This window comes from Myodes glareolus, chromosome 3 (genome assembly GCF_982192425.1).
Source record: "Myodes glareolus chromosome 3, mMyoGla1.1, whole genome shotgun sequence".
Lineage (NCBI taxonomy): Eukaryota > Metazoa > Chordata > Mammalia > Rodentia > Cricetidae > Myodes > Myodes glareolus.
The window spans coordinates 107,314,935-107,334,752 of record NC_142028.1 but is presented as its reverse complement, the minus strand read 5'-3'; positions in this window follow the sequence as shown (position 1 = coordinate 107,334,752).

Here is a 19,818-nt window from a genome sequence, read left to right as displayed (position 1 = left end):
TGGAACTAGCTGTTGTAGACCAGGCTGGCCTCGAACTCACAGAGATTCGCCCACCTCTGCCTCCCAAGTGCTGGGATTAAAGGCGTGCACCACCACCGCCCGGAACTCATGGTGGATTTTTAATGCTACTTTCTTTCCAGTTCTGAATCCATTCCAGACAGTGGTGGGTTGATCCTATTTCACTGCACAGGTTTTATAGACAAGTTTCCAAATGTAGCGGTTGAAAGTTAATTTTTTTATTCAGCCGCTGTTTCAGCCATATTAAAAAAAAAAAAAAAAAACTAGTGCTATCAAAACAAACGGCTGAGATTTGTATCACATCTTATTCATGCACAACAGAATACCTAAAATGCTGGCATTTTGCTACCTAGTAGCAGGTGTAACAGGAAGTAAATATGCCTGGGACTTAATTCCAAAGTCCACAGCATTTCTACTTTGTCAGGCCTGCCTTCCAGCAATATTGGATGCCTTTTAAAGATAAAATTTTTAAATTTTCTGGTCCAGTTAGTAGTATTTTTTAAAAGTATGTTATTGTTTGAAATCTAGAGTGCCAACATGTGTGTGCGTGCATACGTGTGTGCGTGTATATGTGCATTCGTATTGAAGGAAATAGCAGACAGGCTTCGTGAGCTGCCAGTTATCCAGACAGGTCCAGTCGGGGAACGTGGAGAACTAGGGGCCTATAAAATAGCCATGTTGACTACTAGCCTTATGGGCCTTCCCATACTGAAGGGACAAAGTTACTTTTGTTTTATCAGTGGCTTGGTCTTTTTGGAATGTTTGGCTCTCTGACCACACCAGAAAAGAAGCTCAATGATTCCAGTCATACCATAGATGGGCTCTAACAGCCCTCCTGCCCGTTACAGCGTGGGTGTGACTGCATGTGATTGTCCCATAGATGGGCACTAACACCCCCTCCCCGTTACAGCGTGGGTGTGACTGCATCGATCACACCACAGAAGAGTACTGACACCCCTCCCCGCCCTTAGGACGTTGGTGCAGCTGCAGGTGCGCGCAGGTGGGTGTGCAGGCTAGAGGTCAACCCCGAGGTGTCATCCCTCAAGAGCCATAACCTCTGTTTTATTCTTCAGAAGGGTCTCTCAGTAGGACCCGAGACATGGTCATGAGGCTAGGTTGGTTGACCAGTAAACCCCAGGACTCTTCCCTGTCCCCACCTCCCCAGCTATAGGATTCCAAGCGTGTGCCACCATGTCCAATTTCTTACTTGGGTGTTAAGGAACCAAACACAGGTCTTCATGCTTTCGTGATAAGCACTTCAGCAGCTGTGCTCTCTCCCCATCCCAGTTCCAGGCAAGGTCTCTTGCCTGTTGATTGGCTGCAACAGCCTGTATGCATCCCAATCAATTGATAGTGCATGTTCAGCTAGGAACTGGAAGATCGGTCAGGTTCGTACCTAATTTTGAAAGGAACTCACACCCTTTACTATGTTGCCCAGTGTGTCTAGCTTGGCCTGGTAGACTGCATAGATACTCTCAGCAATAGACCTTAGTAGATGATAGTGGTGGTAAGTATCTCGAGAAAACTATTCCATCATTGAATATGGCTGATCAAGAAAGAATTTACTGCATAACTACTCGGGTATACCCATTTTTTTTTTCTGGTAAACTGAATATTGACCCCAAAGATGGCCATTTTAATATCTGGAACATGTGAATATTACTTCACGTGGCCAAAGGGTGTAGGCATTGCTCTGCATTTTCCAGATGGGACCCAGGCACAGTACAAAGTGCCTTTTAAGAGAGAGGGGCCGAGGCAGGCTCGGCTGCAGAGTCTCAAACAGGTCACATGATGACGGAGGCAGAGACAGATGGAGCTGCTTTGGAGACAGAGAAGAGACAGGTTCGAGGAATCCAGAAAAGTACAAGGACAAGGATTCTCTCAGAGGTTCCAGAACTGTAAGAGAAGAAATATGTTGCTAATCCATGAGTTTGTGACAGTGTATTACAGTGTCCTTGGGAAGATAATGCAAGCAGGAAATTTTAGGTTTTGAAAGAGCTATATATTAATTATTTAATTTTATCAAAAAAAGAAAAAAATAATTCCTTCTTTTAAACTACCCTAACTGTGCTCACAACTTGAGTTTTGGCTAATTCTCCAGTTAACCGGGGGTTCCAGTATGCATTTGAATGTCTGTCAATCATAAAGACATCCCACTCTGAATGTATTTCGCTTATCTTAAGGGTCCATTTTTAAGTGATTTGTTATTTACCTGATCTCATTTTGTTGGCATATTTTTATAGTGTTCTTAGAAAGAATTTCAGCCCTGAAAGAATTGATATTAAATACTGTTTAAAAAAAGATTTGAAGTTTACAAGTCCCCTTTGCTGGCAGGATATCCCCTCCCCCACTTGCTATGTATTCATGAGGGCAACATATGTCTGGTCATTTATCAAAGCATTTATTACAAATGAAGTTAATGAGTTTTAATGATTTCCCTCAATTATGAAATTTTCTAAAATTTTCATTGTTGTAATACTTGAGACCCTTTTCTTTAACTCCAGCAAAACAATATATTCTTTCTATCTATCTATCTATCTATCTATCTATCTATCTATCTATCTATCTATCTATCTATCTATCTATCTATCTAGTTAGGAAGAGCAAGAAAAGCCCTTTTAACTAACATGACTGTGCTCAAAACTGTGAAACCTAAAATATTAAAGTTTTAAATGTAAAGTGTTAAATATTTCAAGTACAGAAAAGCAAAGAGAAAGTTGCAAGGAAAAACACAAGTGTCTGCTTCAGTAAGGAACATGCCTCGCCCTCATGGTTGGGCTGCACGTGTGCCCACTGAGCAGTAGCAATGTCATTGGAAGACTGTCTTCCACTGTGCAGTGATTGACACACCTACACGAGACATCCTATGACTCACACCAATGGCTGCTTACATACTTTTAAAGCACTGCTTGCATGCATGACCTTTTATAGATGCTTAAACACATTTGACTCCACAGGTCTTCTTAAGTGTATCTTATATACAAGTTACATTTCCATCGGCCCTGCCATAGGTGGATTTGTTCTTCATTTCACAGTGCTAATTGACATGGTGTGCTGTGAGTTGCCGAATCTCTGGATACAGTCTAGGAAGGACATAAAACGGTTTCTCTCTTTCAATCATCTTGCATGTAGATGTGTTGGGTCTTTAGGCACACGTGTTCAAAGCACTGGCCTTAATGTTAGTCATACAGCAGAAGCCCGTAGAAGCTTTGATCACCACTGGCTTCTTGTTATCTGAAGACAGTCTCCCGTGGTTTAATGGAGTCGGGTTTCATCGTCTTTTACTGCACATAATACCAGAGAGGTGAGTTGTTGACAGAGCCCTCCCAGTGAAGCAGCCTGCAAGGTTAGGCTGCTATGGAAAACTATGGCAAATAAGGCCTCATTTAGATTGGGTTAGGACTCCAATGATGGAGACATTAGTCAGCTATCCACAAAGCTTCAGCAATGGCAAGATTTACAGTTTTGGCAATCAATACAGGAGAAAAACCTTCTTTGTGTAGCCCTGGTTGGCCTGGAACTAGCTCTTGTAGACCAGGCTGGCCTCAAATTCACAGAGATCCACCTGGCTGTGTAATCTGAGTGATGGGATTAAAGGTGTGCACCACCATGCCTGGTGGAGAAAAATCTTAAATGAGATTCAGAATGACTGAAATTTAATTGGATGCCTAGAAAAAGAAACATGAAAGAAACAAATTGGAATCTGTCCTAGGACACCTCAGTTTTTGCCTTTTCTCTTCAGTCAGAAAGTTTTCTTTCTAAGTCTTGGAAGTTCTGAAAGTGAGAGGCTTCTGCAGTGGGACTGGGTTAGGAAGGTGTTGGAACATGGGTCAGGCCCTGTAAAACCTTAAAGGAGCCAAGAACTAAGGCAACAACAGTCCATTCCCACAGCCTCGATGTGTAGATGTGTAACATGAGGGCCGGCTTGTTGGGGTTTCTGTCCCGCCTGGTACCCCACAGCCGGCAAGTTCCAAAGAAAATCTCACGGATTCTACTGATTGGCCCATTAGGTTATAAACTGATTGGCCCATTATGTCAGGCTACTTATTAGTTCTTACAACTTTTGTTACCCCATTATCCTTATCTATGTTAGCCATATGGCTTGCTACCTTTTTCAGCTGTCAGCTCACATGTTGCTTCCTCGGTGATCTGGGCAGGAGTGGCAGAGGGAGCTTCCTGCTTCCTAGAATACTCCCAGTCTCTTTGCTCCACCTCTACTTCCTGTCTGGCTTTCCTGCCTATACTGCCTGCCTTGCCAATCAGCGTTTTATTAAAATATGATTGACAGAATACAGATAATTCTCCCGCACCATAGATGGCCATGCGACTGGCTGTCCATGTGTCTCCACTTACAGAAGCACCACAGTGTGTGGCTCAGTGCACCCAGAATGGGCCCAGCCACGGGTGTGCTAGGAAGCAGGCAGCGCTCACACCCCAGCCACAGTGTGAGGTGTTCACATTCACAGCTAACCCAGGGTGATGGTGCTTCTGCCGCAGTGCGCAAATGCAGCGGGCGTGGTGCTCATCGGAGCCTGGAGACTGCTGAGGACCACCGCGCAATGCAGCTCAGGATAGTCCTGGTATACGGAGACCGTGCTCAGCTCCAGAACTGTTTGTCTGCAGGGCTTCTTAGTTTCTTTAATCTGCGGGGAGACAGAATCTCAGAATCCATATTCTTCTGGAAGAAGCCCCGAGGAAGTCCAGCTACTGGACTTCTGGACATCCAGACAGCTATTCCTGTGTGTCAAGTTCATCTGTATAGAAAGTGAGTGTGGCTTCAGCTTGCACAGAACCTTACATCTGACAGGCACCCCCTGATTGGGCCCACCCACTTTGCAACAGTTCAAACAGGAGTTTAGACAACTATATTAATGCATGTGCATATCTGTTTAGAATTACAGATATATTGAGATATAATCCACATAAAATTTTGTTTTGAAGTATACAATTCCTAGTTTTTGGAATATTTATAAAATATTATAAAAATGTACCACCACAAACACCAATTACAGAGCATTTTCATGGCCCCTAAAAGAAACTTCATGCCCACGGCCATCACTGACCACTTTCTATTGTCACATCCCCGATGACCAGACTTCAGCTCCTGTTTCTATGGATTGGCTTTATTTTGTCTGGTTACAACTTCTGCCTTTTATATTTAGCTTCTTTCATTATTTTCTTTTTCTTCTTAGAGTTTTTGAAATAGGTTTTTTACCTATTCCTGGCTGACTTGGAACTCACTCTGTAGAACAGACTAGCTTCAAATTCAGAGACCTGCCTGCCTCTGCCACTTGAGTCCTGGGATTAAAGGTGTGCGCCACCATGCAGCTTTTCTTTCCTTTTTCAATGTTTCTCTTACTGTAAAGTTTATAAAAGTTTATTTTTATTGTAGCACACATGAGTGTTCCGATCCCTTTTAGTGGAGCTCATATTCCGCTGTATGAGTGTACTACATTTTGGTCGGCCAGTCATCAGGTGGCTGACATTTTGAAGGACTGTCATAACTAATATGCACACTTTTTAAAAAAAATTATTTGTTTATTAAAAATTTCCACCTCCTCCCCTCCTCCCATTTCCCTCCCACTCCCCCACTTCCGCTCCCCCTTTCCTTTCCAGTCCTAAGAGAAGTCAAGGTGCCCTGCCCTGTGGGAAGTCCAAGGTCCTCCCCCCTCCATCCAGATCTAGGAAGGTGTGCATCCAAACAGACTAGGCTCCCAAAAACCAGTACATGCAGTAGAATCAAAATCCGGGGTAATTATCATTGGCTTCTCAGTCTGCCCTCATTGTCAGCCACATTCAGAGTCCGGTATGATCACATGCTCGTTCAGTCCTGGCCCAGCTGTCCTTGGTGAGCTCCCATTAGATCAGTCCCACTGTCTCCGTGGGTGGACGCACCCCTCGCGGTCCTGACTTTCTTGCTCATATTCTCCCTACTTCTGTTCTTCATCTGGACCTTGGGACCTCAGTCCAGTGCTCCAGTGAGGGTCTCTATTCTCTATCTCTATCTCCATCCATCACTGGATGAAGATTCTATGGTGATATACAATATATTTATCAGTGTGGCTATGGGATAAGGTCAGTTCAGGCACCCTCTCCTCTTCTGCCCAAGGACCTAGCTGGGGACATCTCCTTAGACACCTGGGAACCCCTCTAAAGCCACGTCTCTTGCCAACCCTAAAATGGCTCCCTTAATTAAGATATCTTCTTCCCTGTTCCCATATCCATCCTTCCTCCCTCCCCCCATCCCATTTCCCCCAATCCTCCCCTTCTCCCTTCTCTCTCTCCATCTCCCCCCCCATCCCCACCCCTGTGCTCCCAACTTTTGCTTGGCGGTCTTGTCTATTTCCAATATCCAGGAGGATAAATATGGTTTTTTTTGGGTTCACCTTCTTATTTAGCTTCTCTAGGACCACAAATTATAGGCTCAATGTCCTTTGCTTATGACTAGAATCCACTTATGAGTGAGTACATACCATATTTATCTTTTTGGATCTGGGTTATCTCACTCAGTAAAGTGTTTTCTATTTCCATCCATTTGCATGCAAAATTCAAGATGTCATTGTGTTTTACCGCTGAGTAGAATTCTAAAGTGTATATGTGCCACACCTTCTTTATCCATTCTTCTATTGAGGGGCACCTAGGTTGTTTCCAGATTCTGGCTATCGGATCACCATGGAATAAAGTTAGAATTCAACAACAATGCTACCCCCAGAAAGCCTACAAACTCATGGAAACTGAACAGTCAACTACTGAATCACCCCTGGGTCAAGGAAGAAATAAAGAAAGAAATTAAAGTCTTCCTTGAATTCATTGAAAACAAAGACACAACATACTCAAACCTATGGGACACTATGAAAGCAGTGCTAAGAGGAAAGTTCATAGCACTAAGTGCCCACATAAAGAAAATGGAGAAAGCACACATTAGAGACTTAACAGCACACTTGAAAGCTCTAGAAAAAAAAGAAGCTGATTCACCCAGGAGTAGTAGAAGACTGGAAATAATCAAACTGAGGGCTGAAGTCAACAAAATAGAAACACAGAAAACAATCCAAAGAATCAATGAAACAAAAAGCTGGTTTTTGGAGAAAAACAACAAGATTGACAAACCCCTATCCAAACTAATCAAATGGTAGAGAGAGAACACGCAAATTAATAAGATCAGAAATGAAAAGGGGGCATAAGCACAGACACAGAGGAAATTCAGAGAATCATCAGATCTTACTATAAAAGCCTGTATGCCACAAAATTGAAATTGTGAAAGAAATTGACATTTTTTTTAGATAAGTACCATATACCAAAATTAAATCAAGACCAGGTGAACAATTTAAATAGATCTGTAAGTTGCGAGGAATTAGAAGCTGTCATAAAAAACCACCCTACCAAAAAAAGCCCAGGACCAGATGGTTTCAATGTAGAATTCTACCAGAACTTCCAAGAAGAGCTAATACCTATACTCCTTAATGTGTTTCACAAAATAGAATCAAAAGAATCATTGCCAAACTCCTTTTATGAAGCTACAGTTACCCTGATAACAAAGCCACACAAAGACTCAACCAAGAAAGAGAATTACAGACCAATCTCACTCATGAACATCGACACACTTCTTTAACTAGCTCTTGTGTGAGCATGTTTTCATTTTTCTAAGCTGTGAACTGGTGGAATCTGCAATTCATATGCTAATTCAAGAGTTTTAAGGATTTTAAAGGTAGTTTTCCAAAATTTTCCATTTTGACCCATGAAGTCTTGCCATTCTGATTGCTCCATGTCCTTGGTAGTGTTGTGGTCATCTGTGGGGTCGTAGTTATGCTAGTAGTTGTGAATAGGGAACTCGTGGTTTTGATTTGAATTGTATTGATAGACGATGATGGTGAGCATCTTGTCTGTTTGGCTGGAGAGCTCTTGCTCTGTAGGCCAGACTGGCCTCCAGGTGGGGCCGCCACAGGAGCATACACCACCAGCAGCCAAGGCTGCTGAACACATGGTTATGACCATTGGGGATTTGTATAGGTTTTTGGTGAATATATGTCTGTCTATTCAAGTGCTTTACCTGCTTGAAAGCAGTATGGCATTTTACTCTCCAGCTGTAGGAATTGCTTAAATATTCTAGGCACAATACTCTTGCCACATATATATTTTACCTATTCTGCATGAATTATATCTTTTGAAGCATCAAGATTAAAATTTTCGATGAAGTCTAACTTATGAATATTTTTCTTTTTTGTTTATGATTTTGGTATCCAGAGTTAAGAGAATATTTCTTAAACCCAGGTCCCAAGGATTAACTCTGCTGTGTCCTTTAAGGGTTGACAGGTTTAACTCTTACATCGCGGTCATAGTCCATTTGGGTTAGTTTTTCTCTACTGTATGAAGAGATCTGATTTCATTCTTTCTACCTTCCCTGACTACTGTTTGTTAGCAGGCCAGTTTTTCCTCATTAGATTGTCTTGGCACACTTCTAAAATTCAACTGCCTCTAAGTTTGGGGCTTGTTTCTTTACTATGTGTTGTATGTTATTGCTCTGCATGTCTCCTCTTAGCTGGTACACACCGGTTTGATAGCTGTAGGTCTGAAATGTGTTTTAAATAAGTAGCGTAAGTTCTCTAGTGTTCTGTTTTGTTCTCCAGATTGTTTTGGTTACTGTGGAGTGCTGCTGGCCATGTCAGAGAAGCAGCACATGGCAATTGACATTTGGGAGGATGGCCCACCAGAAAGCACAGCTCTGACTGGTGAATCTCAGCTAGGCAAGGCTCCCGAGGGCTACGGTTCCACAATGTCTCTTGCTGCTGCTGCATTGTTACACATTTGCCATTTTCCTCTGGTGCCTGGCATGGAGTGTGTGTGTGTGTGTGTGTGTGTGTGTGTGTTTATGTATGTCGGGGATCCCTACTGACTTTAATGGTGTGATTATCTCATGGAAATTTCCCATTCCACTGGCCATTTTAATCTCTGGATTATTATGAAGATGATTTTCTCTTAAACTGTACTATTAAACGGAAGCAATGATTTTATACAATAATAGTGTTAGTTTAAATAGAATTTTGGTGATTGAGGGTTTTCATAAATATAATAAGGGATTATGTTAGAAGTTAGTTTAGTGGGAAAATTAATATAGGTAAAAGCAAAGTATGGTGTTGCTCTTGCCCCTGGTGGAGCAGGGCCTGCAGAGGATGGAAAATAAAAACAAGCTGAGATTTCTGAGTTTCTTTTGAGGAGCTGTGTAGACTGTGACTTAGGTTAATGATTAAGGAAACAGTTGGGTCCCAGAAGCTAAGTTAGTTCAAGCTCTTGTAGTCTTAATGTTGAGAGATGTGTTCATGGGTTTCAGTGTGTGGAATAGCTAAAAGCTTTAACTATGGCTTGGTGTTAGGGTCATATGTTTATTAATAGCTTTGATGTAGAAAATCTTGGAAAACAATTTTTAAAGTTTAGAAAGATGTCCTTTTAATAGCTGAGTAAGGACTTGTACAGGAACAGTGGGAGCCTGGCTCCACTGGATGACGTGCTGGCTCCTGATGGATGACGCTCTGGCTCCTGCTGGATGACGCTCTGGCTCCTGCTGGATGATGTGCTGGCTTTTCCTGGATGACACACTGGCTCCCCTGAATGATGTGCTGGCTCCGCTGGATGATGCTCTGGCTCCTGATGGATGACGTGTCTTTCTTGCTAGGATGGGTTGGTGACCAAAGGTGATGACAAATTCCTGTAACCACTCCTACCCTCAGCTTCCTGATAGGATTTAATGACAAATTGTTGAAGAGTAGGTGTGTACCTTGAGTCTTTAAAGAAGAAATGCCAGATTGTTTTTCATATATAAAAGATTAGATTTATGATTCTTTTAAGATTTTTTTATAAGATTACCTTTTGAGATAAATAATAAAATGATTGATCCTTTCGTTGTAACCACAAAATGCAGTCTGCCAGCAAAAGAACTGGCTGAGAAAAATACTTTGCTTGCTTACAGTCTGTTAATCTATAACAAGTTGCTTGGGCATAAGTGTACGAGGGTTCTTGGGATGGTTTTGTTTAATCAAATTGGGAAATGAAAAACATGTTGCTTTTCACCTTATTCATTATAATCACTCATTTGAAAAATAAAATGTAACCACACTGTATTTTCTACGTTGTCTGAAAGATTTTGTTAGGGTATATAAGTTGTAAAGGGAAAATTAATGATAGACAGAAGGCATACATCTGCGTAGAAGTAAGAAAAAAATAAAGAGATGAGAGAGATGATAGAGATACCCTCAAGGTGTCTGTGTGTTCTTCCCTTTTGTGTCTGCCTCAGAGAATTAAGTTTCCCTCAGAAAGTAAGTCAAGTTGATGATTAGTTCTCCAGCTCAGTGGATTGCCTTCAATCCCATGGTGGAATCCCGAATTTCTGAATAAATTTTGAACTAAGCTCATCAGTGTCTTAGGAAACATCACTGACATTTTTATGTGAATTATATTAGGTCATGGGCTGATTTGGAGAAAATTATCTTTTTTCTTTTCTTTTTAATCTTCTTTCATACGTTACATCCTAACTGGATGTAACTCTCCCAGTCTCTATACCCACCTCCCTTCCCCTACAGAAAAGAGCAGGCCTCCCAGAGATATCAACCAAACTGGCATATTTTTTGGTTGTGAGCCTAGTCTTTAATGGCTAAGCCATCTCTCCAGCCCCAAACATGGCATAACATACTACAATAAGACTAGGTGCATGCTGTCACATTAAAACTGGGTGAGGCAACCCAGTAGGAAGAAAAGGGTTACGTAATTAGGCAAAAGAAGTCAGCGGCTGCCTAGCTCCCACTGTTAAGAATCCCACAAGAACACCAAGTTATTCTGCCGTAACATATATGCAGAGGACCTAGGTCAGACCCATGCAGTCTTTCTGAACTCTACAAACCCCCATGAGTCCAGGTCAGTTGATTCCATGGGATGGGTCATGTTCTATGATGTCCCTCACTCCTCTGGTTCCTGCTATCCTTTCTCCTCCTCTTTCACAGGACTCCCCAAGCTCTGCTCCACGTATTTGGCTGTGGGATTTTGCATCTGCTCCCACCAGTTGCTGGATGAAGTCTCTCTGGTCTCTTTGATGGTGATTCTGCTAGGCTGTGGTCCCAGAACACTCCGCAGGCAGAACAAACTGTCGATCAAAGGTTTTGTGACTGAGTTAGTATCTTAGTCCTTCCGCTTGATGCGTTGCCTGGTTACACAAGATGACTGGTTCAGGCTTCGTGTTCCCCATTGCCAGGAGTCTTTGCTAGGATTACTCTTGTAGATTTTATGGAGTTTCCATTTCACTAGGTTTTGTACCAGGCTTCCTCTTTGGGCTGCCAAGCAGCTCCCAAATCAAGACATGGAGATTTATTATTAGTTATGAGTGTTAGGCCTTGTCTTATGCTTGTCCCACTAGCTCTTATAACTTAATTTAACCAGTTTCTTTTCAGTTATGCTTTGTTTTGGGTCTTTTTATTTCTTTCTCTGTATGTCTTACTCCATGTCTGTCTGACTGGCCCTGAGCATCTCCCTCTCATTTTCCCTTATTCCTTCTTTTCTTTCTTTTCTTTTGAGCCTATAGCCCGCCATACCCAGCTATCCCTCTGCTGCCTATCTATTTGCCATTCATCTTTTTATTAGACCAATCAGGTGCCGGAAGTGGTTGGAAGCAACTGGCAGCTGCTCCCTGTTCCCTGATCCTTCAGGTTTTTACGTCAATATCTGATTCCCAATTTTTTATTGATAAAGATTAATTAGATTAATGCTCCATCTGGCATCCAACTTTTGGGACATGAATTCATGAGACAGCTGCTTGCCTGTGGCTTTACAGCCACTGGCACCCACCAGAACTACACATGGGGGCTTTACCCACTGGAGTCCGGGATTTTCCTGTTGCAGCCAATCTACGGCAATCACCACAAGTCCCACACTCCACAGGCAACTGGCCTCCGAACACCCTGAGTGTTAGCCCCTCACCATCAGCCAGCTCTGTCTTCAGGCTGCTCTGTGCTCTCATTTCCCGCCAGTCACATGGGAAGTTTTTGCATGTCCCACCGTGTCCACCTTTCAGACAGCTCTTTGGCTCCTTTTCCCCGTGGGTTGTGGGCTTGCCCTGGATCCCCTCCTCAGGTTGTTGACACATAATCAATGGCAGCTGTCCTCAGTCAGGCTGCGCACTGCCTGTGTCCTCTGACAAGATTCCTACACAGGAACAGCCAGCCTCACACTTCATTGGCATCAGCAGATTTGGTAAGACAACTTGAAATTCTTAAAAGGGAGAATTAGTTTTTAAAAAAAAAGATAAAAGAGGATTCCCCCCACCACACACAAATGGAAAGCAACATTATGATAGAGGGAGTTAGGTCTCTGTATGATCTCATTATGGATGGTTTGAATGTGGAAAAATTAAATGAAGAGATAATTAACTTAGCTGGGATTTATGTAATGTTCATTATAATCATTAGCCATTTGGTAATTCTTGGTTTATTTTTAAAAAGTTTATTGATATCAGTGCCAAAATACAGGCCTTAGAAAAGGTTACTAATGAACATAATGCAGTTTTGATTAATAAGTTACAAGCCTTAGAAAACCTTATTAAAACAGATAATAGAGATATTCAGACAAAGACAGAGGAATTTATAGGAGAACCAACCTCACTGTTATGTCATAAAATTAGAGAGTAACAACCCAAGGTTATAAAAAAAAAGACTTTAATTTATCCCCTCACCATCCAGGAACAACCACCAGATGACAAGAAACCATCCAAAGGTTGGATTTGGACTACAAACTGCTCAGGACAATTTCAAGATGGCTAACTGAGATGGTCCAGTCTTACAGACTACTCTAGCCAGGACTGGAGACAAGCCCTATACTTTCCCATTACACAGAGACTGGCCAACAAACGATACAGTTAGCTCTTCCAGAACTTGATGATTATCCCATTTTTTTCAGGGTTCCCTAAAGATGCCATCACCTCTCTAGACAACAGGAAGTAATTTTAAGAACGTGATGATGCTGACAATTCAAAGAGGTAGGGTGGGTGGTTTTAGGTCATTCTGTGGGTTATGGATATTTGTTATTGTTTAAGGGGATTGGGTAACTGTTGTTATTGGTAATGGTCAGGAAAAAGCTAAACAAAGGAGGTTAGATTCAGAGATCTTGTTCCAAAAAGAAAAAGGGGGGACATAGAAATGATAAGATAAAAAGGGAAATTACTTAACCTACCTTTAATCCAGAAAAAGCAACTATTAGTCTTAAATATTTTACATTGGTATGAATTTTTATATTTTGATACAAATTTGGGGTTATTTTTATTATGATATATATTTCTACTCTTATTCAAGATATTTTATATATTGATACAAATTTAAGGTTATTTTTGTTAATTATTATGCTACTGTACATACTTTTCTACTTTTGTTCAAGGTATTGTACTTACGTAGTTCATTTAATAATGTAATGTAAATTTTTAGTCCTTAAAAGTTATTATTACAAACTATTTAGGATAATAAAGAAACACAGGTTAGTAGTTAGTCACATATTACAATCAAACTTGTAACCATGTGAGGCATGTTTTCAAAGTCAAATAGAGATATATTTTAGATAGACAAGTGGTCTTCAAACACTTCAGAGGTCCGCAGAATAGGGCATCTAAGATGTTTTAATGTCATAAGGATTTTTATGACATTGAGACATGTCTTCTCCTGGCATTACCATTTTACTTCAGCGAAGAAGATGGACATTGAAGATACTCCATGTGGAGTTTACTTTGTGGCTAAGGTTAGTCACCAATGCCCTTTTGTCACCAATTGTTGACAGTTACTGTCCAAACTGGACAGTCAGGACACAAAAGAGAGTGACTGTCAAACTTCACCAAGATAAGATTACACAGTCCTTCGAAAATCTGACTTCACAGAAAAGCCTGTCAGATATCCTGGGTCTGTGAGTCAAAGAAGGATGCCCCAATGTTAAAGGGGAATCTTTGATGACCACCCAGGCCACTGGCTGTTTCTGTCATTATTCAGTATTGGAATCTGTTTGCTCTGCACTTCCTGCTTCTCAGGTAATATTATATCCTTCTTGTGTCTCTGATGGAGTTGAAGACTAGACAGTTACAGTTATTACAAAATTCAGAAAAGAAAATCACAAAAAAGGTGTAAAGTATATAAGGTTGAGAGATATAAAAAGATAGTTTTGGGTTGGTAATAAAAGTTAGGATAGAAAATGAATTAGGTACAACACTTTGAACTCACCAAGATAGGTAGATAATGGAACATTTTCTCTGAATTTGTCAAATGCAAATGGACTAGATATTGTTAATGTAATTCTTGGCTGTACATATTTATATATAGTTATTATACTCATTGTAAATAGTTTTGCTATGTTAGTTAAAATCTATGAAACTTCCTGACTACTCCCTACCCCAACCCTGTGCCAATCCCTGTCCATCCCCACTCAGCATTGTGGATCAGGTCCTTCTCTCTCCTCCAGACCAACATCACTCACCTCTTCCCCCTAACTGGCAGGCCCCCTTCCGGGTAGTTCTTGTCACCCAAGCAGCTAAGCTTGAGGGCCTCTCGCACTGGATTCGCTCATCCTACCCCAAGCCCTTTACTCCCCTGCCTCAAGACAATTTTCCTCTGTGTACATCAACCCCAACAGGATCCTGCTCCCTTAGGTTTCAGAAGACACTTAAATCAGCTGCCTGATCCCTAGTTTCAGAAGAACGAGACTTCATCCTGCGGCTGTGCTCACCTGCACTGGACGGAGAGCCCACATGGAAGCAGAAGCTTTCCTTCCCGACCCCTTCCCTTGTGCTCCTATCTTTACTAATCACACCCTGCCTCACCAATCTCTTCTCTATATATCTCTAATGATACATTTTTTTAAAAAAAATCCCTAATCAAACAACCAATCAGCTTTTGGTTCGGGACTACTAACTGCTAGCCAGAGAGCTGGAGGTGGAGACCAAACATGTCCAGGTGGTGAGAACCACAGCACCCCAGAGGTATCCACGTCCCCCAGACTCAGAAAAGAGACTTACAGAATAGATTTCAGCATAACTTTTACTCTTCCTTTATTTAAAAGCTACTCACTCAACAATGACTGCCCTCAGTAATCAACCGCCTTGTGTCCCTGGTAAATTGAATAGAAAGAGGGTGTCAGGGTGATGGGAAAGGGCCAGGTGCTTTAGGTCTGCTTATGTGAAGATAAGAAAGCTTAAGTGCTGGTAAGGAGAAAATTGCTTAAGATGTATAAAAGAATGAAACATGGTTTAGATTTCTCTGTCTCTGTCTCTCTCTGTCTTTCTCTCTCTCTCTCTCTCTCTCTCTCTCTCTCTCTCTCTCTCTCTCATACTGTTATATTAGGACTCCAAACGTTCATAGTCTCAACACTAATCGATGGAATTCTGATAAGCTATCAGTCTGGCAGAATCTAGGACTATGTGAGTCTACTGCCTTTTCTGCCCTGTGCATTTCAGTACAGATTACAAACAGTGGGGATGCTAATGTGCCTAAAACTTATATCTTTTTCTAAACTCAAAAATCTTTTGTGAATTTCAGGGAGTTGACTTGACTCCATCTGGAACAGGTCAGGGGCACTATCAGATACATTCCAGATAAGTCCTGTCAATCAACAGCTTCCCCACCCTTTCCCTCTCTCCTCCCCCAGTGACCAGGACCTAAGAAAAAAAATATTCCCCCTCAACTTAACTTTATCTTCTGCTCTGCCAGCATCTTGCCAGGTCCATGTGTCCCCTTAATTTGCATCTGGAACAGCTTCAGAGTGGCAAGCCCCAGTGTCGAACTCCAGACTACTTCACCTAGACCTGCGCCTTCCTGGCACCAGATGGTCCTACATTGTCCAGACAGTGAAGTGAAGTGACCAGCCAGCTACTCCAGCACTTGGCCAGCACCTCAGCTTTCTCAGGTTCCCAGAGATGCTGATGCCCGCAGGTCCACAGGAAGTAGCCTCAAGAACACAACACCCCAATTATAACACCCTCCATTACTGCCTCATCTGCCACCCTCCTCCTATTTCCCCACCTTTTTATAATAAACAGAAGGGAGGAAGGTTAGCATTCAGACCTTACGCTGGCCTGCCCTTCGGGTCCCCAGCTGCAGCCCTTAAGAACACTCCTTGTACCCATGCGCTGGTTAATACCTAGGCATCTACACTGGCCAGCACCAAGGGTCCTGACAGAGTGTGTCATCAAGCTTCTGCCAGTGCTTAGAGCTCTCCCTGTGTGCATGCAGCCATAGCCACTTATAAAAAGCAGGCCCCTCCCATGTCTCTCTCTTTCTCCTTCTCCTACCACTGACAACTTCAGAGGCTGGTCTCTGTGTCCCTTCCCCTCCCCTCCCCCAGCAAACCTCCCACGTAAGTTCTGTAAATGGTGTGACTTTCCTGCCTGCCTCCGCCACCGCCGGCCAAACAACAACATGTTGTACAGTGATTTCTTTTCTAGTGCCAAACCAACCTTCCTTGTCCTGGGGTCAATTCCCCTTAGCGTCATGGTGCAGTATATTGCTAGGATTATTTTTTAAGTATTGCTGGATTTGTTTGCTGGGATTCATTGCCTATTTTATACCTTCGTTAAGAAGGAGTATTGGTTTGAATTTTATCTTACTTGGTATTTGGAGAACGCTTGTCCTGACTGGTTAGTGCGTCAGTTTGACACAGCTAGGGTTCTCAGAGAGCAAGATGCCTCGGTTGAGGAAAGGCCTCCTTCTCATTTAGTGATCAGTAGAGCCTTCCCATTGGCTGCTGTTCCTGGCTTGTATAAGAAAGTAAGCCGAGCAAACCAGGGGAAGCAAGTCAGTAAGCAACATTCTCTCTCCATGGCCTCTGCATCAGCTCCAGGATCCTGCCTTGTTTGAGTTCCTGTCCTGACTTCCTTCACCGATGAACAGCTGTATGAAACTGTAAGCCAAATGAACCTTTGCTCCACAAGTTGTTGTTTGGTTGTGATGTTTTGTCTCAGCAATGGAAATCCTGACTAGGACAATGTTAAACTGATAGCTTAGGTTGGGGGACTTGACCTCTTCTTTTCAAGAACAATTGGAGCAGATTGATGTTATATAAATTTAGGATCCACTAGGGAAGCCTTCTGGGCCTGGGCTTTTCTTTATGGGAAATCTTTGTGTGCTTACAGGTTTTAAAAAAATCTTTGTAATTAATATATATATATATATATATATATATATATATATATATAAAAGTTTATAATACACAGCTGCTATTGTATGGTTATATAACAGTATCAACAATATCATTTGATTAATTCAAGCTATTAAAATTTGGCAGTGATGTTTAGCAAAGCTAATGAAAATCTGAAAATAAATGAAGGGAATTTTAACATAGAAAATACAAATCTTAGATATGGAATACACACACACACACACACACACACACACACACATGTTTAAAATGTCCTTAAGCTAAGCCCTTCCAAAAGTGGCTCTCTCTGCTCCGTGACCAGGCTTCCTGGACTGACTTCTCTGTTCACATGGGTATGTACTGTAGCATGAATCCTTTATGCAGAACTCAGATTCTGTATTCATAGTTTAAGTCCTAAAAGGAGATATAAAAAACCCTCATCTTTCCTCCTGCTCTGCTTCTTAGCTGCAATATCATAAACTAACAACAAAAGAATTTTAGGTATTATAATATGCAAAACAGTTACTACAATTTTGGGTTTACTTATAGAACCAAACGATTTATTAAAGTGATTTTGCAAAAAAATCATGATAACAATCTCCCCCAAATACACTGAAGTAAATGATCTGGAATTATATGCTTTCCAGTTTCAGTGCCAACTCTTAAACTGGACTCAAATAAAATTATCAAGTTTTCCATGGTGAAAGCAGTCTTCCCAAGCATAGTGTTTGGAGAAGAGGTTAGAACCCTCCACCACCAGCATCCAAATTCTATTCCTGAGACAGTGGACAGCATGGAACACCTCTATGCCCCTTCATACCTATGCTCTCCCGTCTGCTTCCCTCTCAGTGATAACTTCCTGTCCCCCAGGGTCTGAAACCATTGCCAAGTACTTTGTCCACAACATTTTCAAGTGATACAAGGTCTTTGGTGCTTGTCAAGGTTTACCTTGTTTGTATAGGCTTCCTGCAACAATGCCATGGATGATATTCATGAGTGATATTCATATTGTTATGTTGATTTCTAAAGAATTAGTTCATACCATCTGCCTTGGACTTAACTCTGCCCCTTAGAAGCCCAGATCTGGCGAGTGGTGAAATCGTGAAATACTTACACCTTAATCACAAGATGTGGCGAGTTCAAGCTGATGCTGATCTGGACAGTAGCTTTTATGATGCCGGAAGGTGCTGTACAGGGTGTTGTGGTGGAAGTCATCAACATTTCACCCAGTGGTGACCCCTGTGAATGGTAATAATGGCCAGCTTGCCATGACATACAGTAGTAAGTAACATGCTCTTATGGGGAGAACCAGCAACTTTCTGATAGAATTTAAGGCCTACTTCATAGGCAGGTGCTCATGGCTAGGACTGTATGTAACCTTGGCCAAGAACCCTGAACTGGTGAAATCATAGATCCAAGAGAAGAATCTATTACTATTACTTTGCTAGAGGGACATAGTATCAAACTGTCTTCTCCGTACGTCTCCTTCTATCTCTAGATTAGTGCAGCTCTCCTCCCTCCTCAGAGATGCTTGCATTTGGAGTGGATGATAATTAACACAGAGACTCTGGTCAAAATGCAGAAAATAGGTGACAGTGGAGTGCTTACCCTTAAACGGGATATCTTTCTATCACACGCCTTCCTTCCTGGCTCAGGGAACATGGAGGAGGGAGAAGGATTGTGAGCAGAGATGGGAGGGCTGGTGAGATAGTGTCTTTCAGAGATGACAGGATTGTTGCTCTCTGCACTCGTCTGCTCCCAGCAGCTGGAGCTGCCGGTTCACAACCTGTGAGATTGAGGATGCCAACATTCAGCACAGAGGGGGCATGGGCTTGTGAGGCCTCATCTCGAAGTAAGGGACTCTTAGCAGTTGCTGAGGGTGAGGGAGTCAGTGGATGGCCCTACATTCCCATGCACATGGTCATAGACATTGGACTCATTGTGTTATGTAACATGAAGGGCCTGCTCCCTGGGGCTTCTGTCCCGCCTGGTACCCTACAGCTGGCAAACCCCAAAGAAAATCACACAGAGATCTCATAAGTTATAAAACTGATTGGCTCATTAGCTTAGGCTACTTATTAGCTCTTGTAGCTTACATTAACCCATTGTTCTTATCTATGCTAGCCACATGGCTCGGTACCTTTCACAGCCGGCAGGTTACATCTTGCTTCTTGGTGGTTTGGGCAGGAATGGGAGCTATGGGCTTCCTCCTTCCTAGCATTCTCCTGTTCTCATTGCCCCACCCCTACTTCCTGTCTGGTTGACCCACCTATACTTCCTGCCTGGCCAATCAACATTTATTCAAAATAAACAGATTGAGAATACAGACAACTCTCCCGCACCAGGGTTATATATAAAAAATTAAAAACAAAGCTAGGAAGGGTGTGGAGGGAGATCAGTGAGAAGTTGGAGAGGAATGTGAGAAGCAGATGTGATAAGAGCACATTGTACATGTGTGTGAAGTTCTCCAAGGGAAAGACCTCATAGGCTGAAATAGGAAGCTCTTGGAGGAAGGGAGAAAGGGAGGGAGGAAGGGAAGGAAGGAGGGAAGGGGAGGGAGAGCAGGGAAGGGAGGGAGGAAGGGAGGGAGGAAGGGAGGGAGGGCCACATGAGTTACAAAGGTGAGGTCTTCATGGTGTGACGAATAACTTGCTATGG